The sequence below is a fragment of the Panthera uncia genome, assembly GCF_023721935.1.
Source record: "Panthera uncia isolate 11264 chromosome D3 unlocalized genomic scaffold, Puncia_PCG_1.0 HiC_scaffold_8, whole genome shotgun sequence".
NCBI classification, from domain to species: Eukaryota; Metazoa; Chordata; class Mammalia; order Carnivora; family Felidae; genus Panthera; species Panthera uncia.
In genome coordinates, this window is record NW_026057586.1 from 66471562 (window position 1) to 66485338 (window position 13777).

Genomic DNA, 13777 nt, shown 5'->3' on the forward strand with positions numbered 1-13777 from the left:
CAAAGCTGTAATCATCAAGACAGTATGGTATGGGCACAAAAACAGACCCATAGATCAATGAACAGAATAGAGAACCCAGAAATGGACCCACTGATGTATGGTCAGCTAATCTTTGACACAGCAGGAAAGAGTATCCAATGGAAAAAGGACAGTCTCTTCAGCAAATGGTGCTGGGAAAACTGGACAGGGTCACGCAGAAGAATGAACCCGGACCACTTTCTCACATCGTCTCATCCTTTCTTTACCTGCAGGGAAATGGAAACTTCGGGAGGGATAGGGACTTGCTCAAAGACATACAGTGCGTGAGAGGCAAAGCCGGGATTAGAACACAGACTTGCTGATATTGTCCAACTGCCAATATCACTCATTCATTCATTCATTCATTCAACAAATATGTATCAAATATCTACAATGTACCAAACTCTACTATAGGTTCTAAGGATCAAACAGGGAAGGAAACAGACAAAAATCCCTTCTTTTAAGGGATATCAATTTGAGTTGGGGGGACACAGATGTTCTCCCCATACCTCCACAGTCCTCCAGTTAAGAGTCGTCAAAGACCATTTGGCAGATGCTGTTACATTGTTCCTTGAAAAAAAAAAAATGACGTCCAAAAGGCATGGGCATCACTGGTGTCTGTTTTGCAGCCCTTCGCCAAGCCTGCGATAGTTTATCGTGTGTTGTGACTCTCTGGAAGGGAGAATGGAGTATTCAGACTTTCCCAAACTAATTTGACCACACAACAATTATTATTATTATTATTATTATTATTATTTTAAATGTTTATTTATTTATTTTTGAGAGACAGAGAGAGCAGGTGGGGAGGGACAGAGGGAGAGGTGAGAGAGAGCGTCCCAAGCAGGCTCCATGCTGTCAGCGCAGAGCCCAGCACAGGGCTCGAACTCACGAACTGTGAGATCATGACTGAAGCAGAAATCAAGGGTTGAACGCTTAACTGACTGAACCACCCAGGCACCCCACCACACAGCTATTATTATTATTATTATTATTATTATTTTGGCAGAGCATCTTGCATGATGAGCGACTTGAGTAACACAGGTGGGAAATGCTCAACTTAGCCACGATAGTCAATCACAACCTAGTGTAAGTTAGTTGGCAGGTTTGGGTCCTGCCATTCAGCAGGGCTTTAGGAAATGGACTGCGGAAGAACTGGGTGCTGCTGTTGATGCAGGGGTGCTGTCCGGGAAGTGGCCTCATGGTCAGTCCTAGGGAATAGGCATTAGGAAGACATAGGAAGGGGGAAATTTTAGAGAGGGTAATGAAGTCAGTCTCAGATTCTGAGGCTTTGCTAAGGCCTGGGATGGGGGCTGGGCCTGGCCGCCATCTTCCAACCAGATATGTCCTCGCCCAGAGCCCCCGAGACCCTGCGAGGCACTGGATGCAGGGTTCTGTACCCCTACAGCAGTGTCCGCCATAGAGGGGCAGCTGTCTGACCCTGACAGGTGTGGGTTGACTACCAGCCTCTGGGGAAGTGGCCGTCACAGCCCTGGGTTTGCATCTTGGGCTTACCAGGTTGTGGCCTCAGTTTCCTCCTCTGTTAACTGGGAACACACAAGACCCACCTCTTTGCTTGTGAGAAGTGAAATGATGTATGACACGCGCCTATCCCCAGAACATGTACGAGGTATGGTAGGTGACACTGTGACAGTTGGAAACTATTGGCATTATTCTACCTCTCTGTCCTTTTCCTTTGACACCTCCCATCACCACCCTCGTCCCCTGCCTTGGGCACGCCTTCCTCATAATGATGATAAAGATAATATCGATGATACATACTATGTTGGTTCAATTCACGTGTCATAAAATTGAAATCTCACAGCAACTCCTTGACATCGTTATTATTCCTTTAAAACCCATCAGAATCTTGAGGGCCATAGGCTCAGAGAGGTCAAGCAACTTCCCCAAAGCCAACCAGCCTGTACCAGCATTGAGCTTACCGTGGACTGTGTAAGGTTTGGGGGAAAGATTAAGAGCTGATGGCATTTGTAAGTAGTAAGTCGCAATGCTCCTGTCCTCTCTTAATAGAGTTGAGAAAGTATAGCCCCTAACACTTTAGTATGAATAACTGGGAGCTTTCTAATCTATCATAGGAACGTCTTAGGTTCCCGGGGGACAAAGCAGACCATATTTGCTGAATGAATGAAAGAATGAATGGATAGGGGAGGCTCATTAGAATTCGATGGCAGGCCTGTGAAGAACCAGCTGGAGTCCAAGCCCAGAGTGGGGCTGGTAACCCAAAAAAATGGTACCCCAGATGTGAGATGACGGCTGGAGTGACAGGCACTAATGAGACAATTTGTCAGGGGTGAGCTTGGGAGGGGAGGAAAGAGAGCATGAAATTATTTTTCATCTCTTGCCAGGAGACCAATTTTCTTAGGTTATAGAGGCAAAGGGAACTTGAATTATTGACACGATTTGGCCAGAGGTGGTGGTAGGTGCAGAATACCCATGGTCCAGAGCAGCGCAGTCAGCCAGCAGGACCGACCGCAGAGTCCGGAACAGCGGAATACAAACGGGCGCCCTCTGGGCGCAGAGAGGAGGGGAGGGGGCTGGTCCAGAGCCACACAGCAAACACCACCCACGTCGCTGCTCCCTCTTGCTTCGTCACCCGGAAGCGAGCGTGGGGCAGAGGGTGACAATACGCGTGGAGTCGCACACGCCCGGGTCCGAATCCTGGAGTTTGTCAGCCAAGGTGACCTTCCGGGAGGCCTCTTTGCCTCTCCGCGGAGAGGGGAGAGCCGTCGCTAGGGTTGAGGGGGGGGGACACCTGGCACAAGGTCCTTTGCACCCATCACTCGTGCCCTCTCTGCCCCCTCTGCTCCATCCGTCCAGCGCTTTCTCTGGTCTGCACGCTCCTTTCACGGAGTCACGTCCCGGGGAGTAGAGACGCTGCGACAACCCTTCGGGTGGAAGCTGTCAGCCAGAGAGGAAAGAGATGGCCTAGAGGGGGGTTAGGGTGAGAAGCTGAAGATCACACACACACACACACACACACACACACACACGTTTCCCGAAGGAGGGAGCAAAGGAGCGGAGAAGGGAGAGGAGGGGGGGGGAGACAGAGGCTTGTTTCTGCGCACCTGTGAGAAGGGAACACCTGTTCGTCACTAACAGGGACCAAAGCAGTGCCCGTGACAGTGACCCAGCCCGCGCCGCGGCCCTTTGCGGAAAGGAGAAAGAAAAGCATCTGGGCGCAGAGCCAGGCCCTCAAGCATCCATCGGGGCGGAGCTTCCGGCGCCAGGGGTGGGCTGACCCCCCACCTGTCCCCGGGGGGCGGAGCCCTGTACCTGCCTGCGGGGTGGCGCACGTGGCCAGCCCTGCTTCCTGGGCCTCTGTTTACAGGGACCATAATTACAAGATTAACGGAGGCGAGATATCCTGAGGTGGGAAGGCCCTTCCTCTCCGGGTTGCGCGCCCGTGAATCTTCGGGCAACAGAGCTAGGGGAGGCAGGCCCGTGTGTGGTGACAGCTTCCCCCCAGGGATGGCAACCGGCCTTTCACGCTTCAGGAGCCTTCAGAAGCTTCTGGGAGGAGCCCCGGGTTCAGTTTAGAGAATTACTGCTTCTCCTTTACGCATCGAATGGGCTCGGGCCACTCGGATCGCAGAGGCCAGAACGTGACCCAGGTCCGGTCAGCAATGGTCACCAGGACTGGGACAGGGGTGGGCACCTGAACCAGTTGGAGCCAGGAAGAGCCAGCTCTGGAACTTTGTTGGAAGCATCTGGAAAGGGAAGCTCCCTTTGTGCCGGGTTTGGTAAGTTCTGGGAGGTAAACTTGGGACTTGCCAGCAAAGCCACACTGACAACAAAGCCAGTGTGGGGGAGAGCGGGGGTCAGAAATGGAGAGAATGAGTCCAACCGTCTGTCCTATTATGCAGGCATCCCATGTGCCTTTTACCACACGGACTAAAACACACTCTCCCCCTGCCTTTTCTTGTTCTTGTTCTTTTTTTTGGTTTAAGACATTCGAGGATGGGTTTCTGTCATCGACACTCGAAAAAATCCTGAACGTTTTGACTTCTCCAAACCCCCCTCCCCCGAAGACCCCCCCCCCCCCCCCCCCCCCGTTCATCCCCAGCTGGGGGGCCTTGGTGGGCTTTCTGGAAAAGTGGGTCCTTTTTCCCCCCACCCCCTGTAGCTCAGAAGCTCTTGGTCCCTCTGGCTATTCCAGGCTTTAGTGACACCCATCTTTCTTGATCCCCGTTTCAGGCTCCTCTCCCCTTCCCCGCCCCCCCCCCCCCCCCCAGCACGCATTTTTCACCCCCTTGCTCAGATGACAAGACTGAGGCAAAGAGAGGTGCAGTGCTCAGGTTTGAGCAGAGCTGGGATTCCAACCCAGGACTCCAGCCTCAAGGTCCAGGGCTTTTCCTTCTCTCCCCCCCCCCCCGTGGAGAAGCAGTGCAGCCTGATTTCTTCCTTGAAGTTCAACCAAAAAGCCCTGCCCCCACCAGGCTGCCTTCTCAGGTCCCTCCCGTCCTCCAGGCTGCTGGGGGAGCGAACCTGTTCTCCCATTTGGAGAACCCTCCTCCTAAGGTCTGCGCCGCACTGCCACCTGGTGGCAGCGTGCGGGAAACACACCCTCCAAGTCGCTGTCCAAAGACCGCGGCTTTCGGCCCTGGAGCAGGGAATGGAGACGGGGCGCAAGGGACAGTTTCTGGGAAATTGAGGATCTGATATTAGATCAGGGATCCTGACGTTCCGTTTTCGATACCAGGCACGGCCAGGTCTGCAGAACGTGGACACTCACAAAACGAATTGCATTCTTTTTTTTTTGCATAGGCTGCCAGGGTGCTCAGAACCCACGTAGAGTCCCTTGGGTGATTAGCCACTGGATAGAATCGTGTGTCAGGTATTTGGAAGAGGAACTTAATCCCTGATTCCATATTCTTTTCTCTGGGACTCATTTTTCGATCTTATTTTACATATACTTTTCTGGCTATGCTGACCTTTCTAAGCCACCTTAGCTCCCTCTTTTGGGGGGAGGATGGGGGAGGGGGACAAAACAAAGTTACACATTCAGGAAGAGCTTGCTTACCTCGGGCAAGCTTCTGTTTCCTCCCCTGTAAAGTGAACACAAGAATTTCTGCCTTGTAGCGTTTCATGTGGGTTTGAGGAGCCACTCACTCAGTTAATATTAGTGCCTACCCTATTTCCCACCTTTCCACCCCCATCCCAACCCCAGGGCTCTTCCCTGCTTGCCTATAGCAGGCCAGGATGCATCAGGGATCCAAAGTACAGGTCACTTGGTCACCAGTCCCCCTCTGTGCTCTGCAGGCCAACTGGGTGGCCCTTTCAGAGCCTGGTGCCTGGGATCCAGCCCCTGCCTGCCTCCTGGAGGACTTCCTGGCCTCCAGAACTCCCCACCTCCTGTCTGCAGGCGCCTGTGGCATTCCCAGCTGATTTGCAGAGAGCCAAGATGCATCTCATAAATAAAGAATGTACTGTTCTGCAGACTGGCTGTGGCATGGCCACGCGGGGGTGGGAAAGTCTGGAACAGACAGGAGCCACAGGAGGCAGGGAGGATCGGACAGGGGCTGCCGGTCAGGAAGGGGACGGCGAGAGCCTGGGAAGGTGTAATGGGACCGGGGTGGGGAGGGGGCTTTAGGAGGCCGGGATCCGGATGTAGACTGTTGGGACTGCATCTTGGTTCAGACGCTCTCTAGCTGTGTTTCTTTAGCCTCAGTTTCCTTGTCTGTAACCTGGCAATGGCATCAATCCCTGGCTAGCATCAGGCCAGAACCTGGAAGCCTGTGATGCTTAGTAAGTGTTATTATTTGCTCCAAGCTTCCTTAGCGTCTTCCCCAAGACCTCTGTGTGGCTTCCGCTATGGGGAGCAAGCAGAGTGGGGTGAGGACTGCATCTGTGTCTGGGGAGAGGGCCACAGCCCACGGGAAAGGGGAGGAAACAGGTAGAGGTGCCCTAAGTGACAGGTGCGAGAGGTGAAGACACAATCACCGCTCACGAGAGGGGGACGAGACCCCAAAAGGGGACTGCGTTTCTGCGGCCATGTCAGGGTGGGCACTTGAAATGCTTCATTGGCTTCTGAAAGAGAAGGTGACCTTTGGAAGGCAGAAGAAGGGGGGGGAGGGGGGCTGTGGAGCCACTGCGGTTACACCCTCAGCTTGGCCACACTGGGAACAGAGCCCCCGGGTGAGTCATTTTCCTTGCCTGGGTGTCTATGAAATGAGTGGCCAGAACCACAGTGTTTTAAGCTTTAAGGTTTAGTTCCTCTTTGGACAGGCATGCATGGGGGGCGTCCTGTGTGTCAGACCCTATGCCAAGCCCCGGTGACGCCAATCTCACAGGCTGGTTGGGCAGTGTGTGTGTGTGTGTGTGTGTACAACAGACAAGCAAATGAAGGTATAGAATCCCAAACTGGGGTCAGTCAGGGAGTGTGTGTAGCTAATGGACTCGACTTTCGCCCGGAGGTCAGGGAAGGCTTCCCGTCACTGCTGAGGCTGGGCAGGGCTGGGTCGGGAGGTGGGCGGCTGGAGGAGGAGCTTGGGGAGGGCGGAATGCGGGCAGCAGCAGGGGCCAGCCTTGCGGGTAAAGCTGGAGATCTTGCTTCCCATCCTGGCACCGGTGGGGCAGGGGCGTGGTGAGGGCAGCTTTGCATTTCAAGAGTCTTCTGGCTGGGGCGAAGGGGGACAGGTTGGAGGAGCCTGCCGTGGAAGCTGGATGTCCCAGGAGGGGATGATGGGGGCTGAGACCACCGTGGCGTTGGGTGGAGTGAGCATGACGTAGTGGAATGTTCAGGAGGATATACTGATGGGGCTGGGGGTGCACTGGATCTGGGGGTGAGGGGACATGGCTCCCCTTAGGTGTATGGGGGGGTCCTTTGTAAGTCTTCTACGGGGCTTGTCTGGCTCTGCCGGCATCTGCCCTTAAAGAGAAAGAGATGGGCGGGAGGGAAGGGAGGGGAGGGAGAGGAGGGCGGGGAGGCGGCTGGCTGAGGTCTGTGCCTTTCTCTGGCAGCAGCCGTGGGCTGGCCGGCTGCAGCACCTGCTGGGGCGGCCGGCCGGGAGGGCTGGGGAGCAGGTGCGGGGTGTCTGGAGGGGGTCTGTTTGCAGATGGATAATGAGAAGGGGTGGATGGAAGCAACACACCCTCTGCCCCCCTTCTCTGTTGTCTGGACAAGACAAGACAAAGAAGCCAAGACAAAGAAGCTTTGGGGAGGCAGGACACGGCGCACACAGGCGTGCCCACGGGGCACACACATGCTGGAGACAAAGGAGAGGCCCCCGGGCAGAGGCAGAGGCTGAGCAGGCACAGGCAGAACTCAGAGCTCGGGGTGCAGAAGCAGGGAAGTCTCCCTTGACCTTGGCCAAAGCCTTCTTGGTTCCAAGTCTTGCTCTGGGGACCGTGTAGGAAGAGGTTGGGGGATACGAGTGGGCCCCAAACTTTGCCAGCCCCATCGGACTCTTTCTTAAAGGAAAATAGACCGTGGGCTGCACAAAGTCAAGGGTACGCTTTCAGGTCCCGAGGATGAGAAAGAAAGTAGCTCTGAATGTGGTGTGGGGGAGCCTACGGTCATACCACTCGGAACGCGCCTGATCGCGTCTGAATGTGCTGTGGGGTTGATACTCGCCTGGATTTAGTCAATTCAAAGGCATGTTTGCACACATGAAAAAGGCCAAGGGCATCTGTCGACTGGACTTGTTATTTCCATGCTCTGCAGACAGCGTTGGTGTCTGTTGAGTTCCTGAGACCCCCTTCTAATGACTTTGCAGGAATAAGACACTCCAGGCCTTGGAGAGTCTCTAATGGCACTTCCAACAGAGAGAGAGAAAGAGAGAGCCAGAATTTACTGAGCCCATGACTAGGCTATGCGTTTTCCAGGCTGAGGTCACTGAATTCTCCCCACAGCCCCGTGGAAGAGGTGATTTTATCCCCATTTTACAGAAGTGAAAACTGAGGCCCAGAGGGGTGAAGTTCCTTGCCCAAAGTCATGTGGCAAGTAAGAGCGGAGATGAAATTCGAACTCAGGTCTACCTGAACGTCCATGTCTTGGCTGAGGGGAAGGCAGAGAAAGGCAGCAAGACAGTCAGTTGGCAGAGGGTCTGGAAGTCCCTGGTGGCCTCTTCCTTACCTCTGCAGACAGCTGGAGAAAGACAGATGCCTGGTGGTAGTGTTTGGACACCCGGATACAGCCGTGCCTGAAACCAGTATGGCATAGCTTTGTTTCTGCTACTTGAAACTGAAAAGATCCTGAAAATAATAGCGATTGATAGCTATTCTTGTGATTTTCTTTAAAAAAAATTTTTTTTTTAACATTTATTTATTTTTGAGAGACAGAGACAGAGCATGAGAGGAGAGGGGTGGAGACAGAGGGAGACACAGAATCTGAAGCAGGCTCCAGGCTCCGAGCTGTCAGCACAGGGCCTGACAAGGCGCTCAAACTCATGAACCATGAGATCATGACCTGAGCCGAAGTCGGACGCTCAATTGACTGAGCCATCCAGGCGCCCCTTCTTGTAAATTTCTTATGGGGATTTTCACTTCTCATTACCGGGGACAGTGTCTGACACTTGATCGGCCTTTTCTCGATCTCAAAGGCTAGTTGGGTCACTTATACATACTCCCATTAGCCCCTTGACCTTCCTTCATTATGGCATTGGTCATCATGACGTCTCTTTGCAAAGTGGCTTGTCTCTGCCCCAGACTAGGCCAGGCTGGCACATAGTGGGTAGAAGCTTCTCACACTGGGGAGGTTTGTGGGGCTCAGTGTGGGCTCTGCTGGGTGGGGTTGTGCGGTGAGTGGGTAACGGGAGAATGAATGGTCCACTGTCCCCTGTGGTGGATGTCCCCTGGATACCTGCCATGCCCAGGCATAGCAGTCGGTGGCTTTGTACTGCAGCCCCCAGTGACTCCCTGCTGATGACTTTCTCTGGCCAAGGGCACACGTTTGGTCTGCTGCCATGGCCGCCTGGAGGTGGCGAGGGGTTGATGCGCAAGGAGCGCCCTTCAACCATGACAGGAAAGAGTTGGTGGTTGGCTACCCAGGTGTCCTTGACCTCAAGCGGGATGCTTCAGGTGTATCCTACTCTGGCTCCCAGAGAACCTCAGCAGGATGGAGTCCTCATCCAGTGAGAAGAGGAAATCTTGTCTGTAAGCCACTTCGTCTCTGGTACTTCGTCATCGCAGCCACAACACTAAGACGCTCATCGATGCACCTGTTCCGACTTTCTTCCTTTCGCTGTCCCTAACTGATGCTTCCTTGGATCAGCTCCCAAATAAATTACTTGCACTTGAATCTCTGTCTCAGGATCTTGGATAGCCCAGGCTAATACACCCGTCCATGCCTCATCCAGTGGGGACACATTAAGGTAGCCTCGGGGGGCAGGACAGAGGTTAAGACCCTGAAGAACACGAAACTCTAGTCTTCTATGGCAATGACCCTGAACCAGTGATGTCTCTCTGGGACCGAGGCACAGATTAACCGCTGCTGTGCATGCCAGGGCAGGTGAAGGGACCCCAGAGCTACCCCAGCAAGGTGGCAGGGCCATTGTTCAGCTGGCTGTGGGGAGGGCACGATCCCTCCCCGCGGAAGGATGGGATGCGTGTGAATGCACTTGGGATTTTAGAGATTCTGAGTGCTGTTTTTGGAGTCAGACAGTGGTGGGTTTGAATCTCAGCCTCCCCCCTTTCTAGCCGGCTGACCTTGGGTAAGTCACTTCCCTGCTCTGAGCCTCCCTTTCCTCATCAGATGGACACGATATCAACACTCCCTCAGAGGGTATTAGGGAGCCATGTGGATAAAGCACCTGGACCAGTGTCAAGAAAGTAGGCAAAGGGTCAAGTTCATTGCATCTGAAGGTGATTCCAAGGGGGGCAGGCAGGAGAATGTTGTGGCTGTGGGGACTTTGTGAAAGGCACGTTCTTTTTGAACGTGAAAGCCACATACCCAAACGCAGCTCTCCTCTGCCACAAAAGGCCTCCCCCTGAATTCACGGAGCACCCCCCCTCACCCCGGGTGAGAATGGCTACCTTGATGAGTCAAAACGGAATTTTCTATCTGGGTGGGACAGGGAGTTGCTTGCTCAGGGAGCGGCTGTCAGAGAGGAGCTCCCCTGATGCCATGATGGATGCCCGCAGTCTTGGTTAACAACATGGCTCGAGGGCAGACTGAATCTTTCCCCAAAGCCGTTCCTCAGGAGGTACGGCAGGTGTGGCCAGGCAGGAAGGGGGCGCTGGTGCTGGCGGTGGTGGTGGAGGGTTTGTGTGACTAGCTTAACAAGGTAAAGAAGCCCACCTTGTGACGAACTTTGGACACCCCTGCCTACGTGCATGGGGACAGTGTAAAAAGGAATGAGGCACAGAGGGGTGTATTCCCCCCGAAATTGGGATGCGAGACTCCAACAACCCTTGCACGTGCATGTTCACAGCGGCACTGTTCACACTTGTGAAAGACGGAAGCCGTGCAAACTGGATGAGTGGGCAGCGAACTGTGCTACATTCACACGACGGAATAGTATTCAGCCATGAAAAGGGATGAAATACTGGCGCGTACTACAGCACGGATAGACCCCAAAAGCATTATGCTGAGCGGGATAAGCTGGACCTCAAAGATCACATATTGTAGGATTCCATTTATATCAAATAACCAGAATAGGGGGCACCTGGGTGGCTCACTGGTTAAGCGTCTGGCTCTTGGTTTTGGCTCAGGACAGGATGTCATGGTTGGTGAGATTGAGCCCTGGGGTCAGGTCTGCGCTGACAGCTCCGAGCGTCCTTGGGATTCTCTCCCTCTCTCTTTGCCCCTCCCCTGCTCATGTTCTCTCTCTCTCTCTCTCTCAAAAATACATACATACATACGCTTAAAAAAAATAACCGGAATAGGTAAACCCATAGAGACAGAAAGCAGATTTGTGGTTGCCAGTGGGTGGGGGGGAGAGAGGATGTGTAGTAAACTACTCAGTGGGGGTGGGGTATTTTAGGGTGATGAATAGGTTTTGGAACTGGATCGAGGTGGTGGTTGCACATTGTGAGTGTTCTAAGCTTCTGCACAGCAAAGGAAACTGTCAACAAAACTAAAAGGCAACTTACTGAGTGGGAGAGGATATTTGCAAATGACATTATCTGATAAAGGGTGAGTAACCAGAGTATACAAAGAACTGATACAACTCAATGCCCCCAAGCCCAAATAATCTGATTAAACATGGGCAGAAGACATGAACAGACATCTCTCGAAAGAAGACATCCAGCTGGCCAACAGTCACACGAAACGGTGCTCAACATCCCTCATCGTCAGGGAAATACAAATCAGAACCACGATGAGATACCGCCTCACACCTGTCAGAAAGGCTAAAAAGCAGACACACAAGAAACAACAGGTGTGTTGGTGAGGCTGCAGAGAAAAAAGAATACTTTCGCACTGCTGGTGGGAATGCAAATGGCCACAGCCTCTGTGGAAAACAGTATGGACGTTCCCCAAACAAGAACTACCCTGCTGTCCAGCAATCGCACTGTGGGATATTTACCCCCCAAACACAAAAACTGCAATTCAAAAGGAGGCAGGCACCCCTAGGTTTATTGCAGCGCCATCTACAATAGCCAAACAAGGGGCGGATAAAGTAGTGGTATATACAATGGAATGTTGCTCAGCCACAACAAAGAATGAAATCTTGCCATTTGCAACCACGTGGATGGAGCTAGAGAGTATAGTGCGAAGCGAAACAAGCCCGTCAGAGAAAGACAAATACCATACGATCCCGCTCATGTGGAATTTAAGACGTAAAACCAGCAAATCAAAAAGATGAAGGAAAAGGGATAGAGACAAACCAAGAAACAGACTCTCGGGCGCCTGTGTGGCTCAGTCGGTTAAGAGTCTGACTTTGGATCGGGTCATGATCTCGCCGTTCGTGGGTTTGGGCCCCGCATCAGGCTCTCTGCTGTCAGCACAGAGCCTGCTTTGGATCCTCTGTCCTCCCTCTCTCTTGCCCCTCCCCCACTCTGGTGCACTCTCTCTCGCTCTCTCTCAAAACTAAAATCAACAAAAAATAAATTAAAAAAGAAGCAGACCCTTAACTATAGAGGACAAACTGATAGTTCCCAGAGGGTGGGTGGGGGGAGGGGATTAAAGCGTACACTTACCACGATGAAAAAAAAATAAGATGGAAAAAATATTTACAAGAAAAAAAATAAAGTGGTTAGTTTTATATTATGTGAAGTTCATCTCAAAAAAAAAAAGAAAAAAGGCACGGTCGGGTGCATGAGCGCTCTGTTGTACCCAGGGCACCCAGGTGCAAATGGAACCCCGGCCTCCAGGGCCACCCTCGTTTAGGGATAAAGAGAAACCCTAGTCCCCTCTCCTGGCCGCATTACCAACGTCAGAATTCCCCTGGGAATCTTGGGCCCTGGCGGTGTCCTGAGCGGAAGACTATGCTGCTCGCACATGTCCTCGTGGGAACAGGTGGGCTCCCTGGTCCAGGTTTAAGGAGCAAAGTTTATTCTCAAGTGGATCTCCTGAGATGTACCAGGGCGCCTCCTCCCGTTGCCAAGGCAACCACCACTCCATCAGAAGAGGCTCAGGCCATTTTCAAGAGAGGCAGGAGAGGGAACACTGACCCTTCTCTTCGGGGTTCCATCTGGTGTTCCTATCTGCTCGCGGGCTCTTGGGGCCCACGTTAGCTTTGTAAATGTCACCTGGAAGACTGGAATTCCTGGCAAGACAACACAAGAATGACATGTGCCATCCTGGGCTGTGCTTTGCTGCGTCCTGGGTCTCCCCACAGGATAAGGTGAGAGTCCGGGGTACATCGACGGGGGGACAGGAAGGATGCGGGACCTAGCTATCCAACCAGTGGTGAATCCCAAAGGAGGGGGTTAAGAGTGACCCGAGCTTGCAGGTTGAAGAAGGCAAGCGTGGGTTTCTAACCCTCCCTGGGAAAATGAGGGTTTCTGCTCACCACAGAGGCACTCACGAGATGGACAAAAAGAGGGCAAAGGACCAAATGAACCCCCAGGAGAGCTGGTTTGGGCCACCCACGATAAAGAAATGTGCCGTGTTAGAGAACTGGGGCAGAGGACAGCCAGGCAGGTTCAGGGTGGTTTTGGTGACTGCTGGACGGGGTGGGGTCTGGCCCCTCCTTACTCAGTTTATGGCTTGCCCTGAATCCACCGGAGTTAGACGTGGTCTCCTCACAGGGAGCCCCCAGTAGCTTCTCAGGATTACTTCCTTTGCCTATCCCCCCCCCCCCCACCCCCATCCTTTCTCGCAATGCTCTCCTTGAAAGGATATCCCTACGACGAAAGAGACTCGGAAATTGGATCACGGGCTCAATATTGCTCATCTTGAAGAAGCCCCAGGGAAAAGGAGAAGTGTTGAAAATCTAGGAGCAGGCAAAGTGCCTTGACTTCTTATCCAAATGGATATTGGAAATGATAGGCTGAGATTTTGACAGCAGATTACGAAACAGGTGGCTTGAGAATACTTAAAAAAACACAAAACACAAAACAAAAACGGTCTTCCATTTTGTTTGTGGTCTGTTGATCCAGGGGAAAGTCCTAGACCTGGCGATGACAATACTCTGGGCAGTGGTGTGACCACACCCCATCTTGCCTGTTTTCTAGATGGTCCACGTGAGTCTCACTTCTCGGGCAGGATGGCTAGCTCTGCTGGGGGAGGGGTGGGTAGCTGGGACCTCCCCTGGGGTCTTTAGGGGTCCTGCAATGTCTTTGCACTGGGCACATTGGCCAAGTGCTATAGGTTTGTTGAACGGGATTTAGATTTCCTGAAGACCAAAGCGGGGGGTTC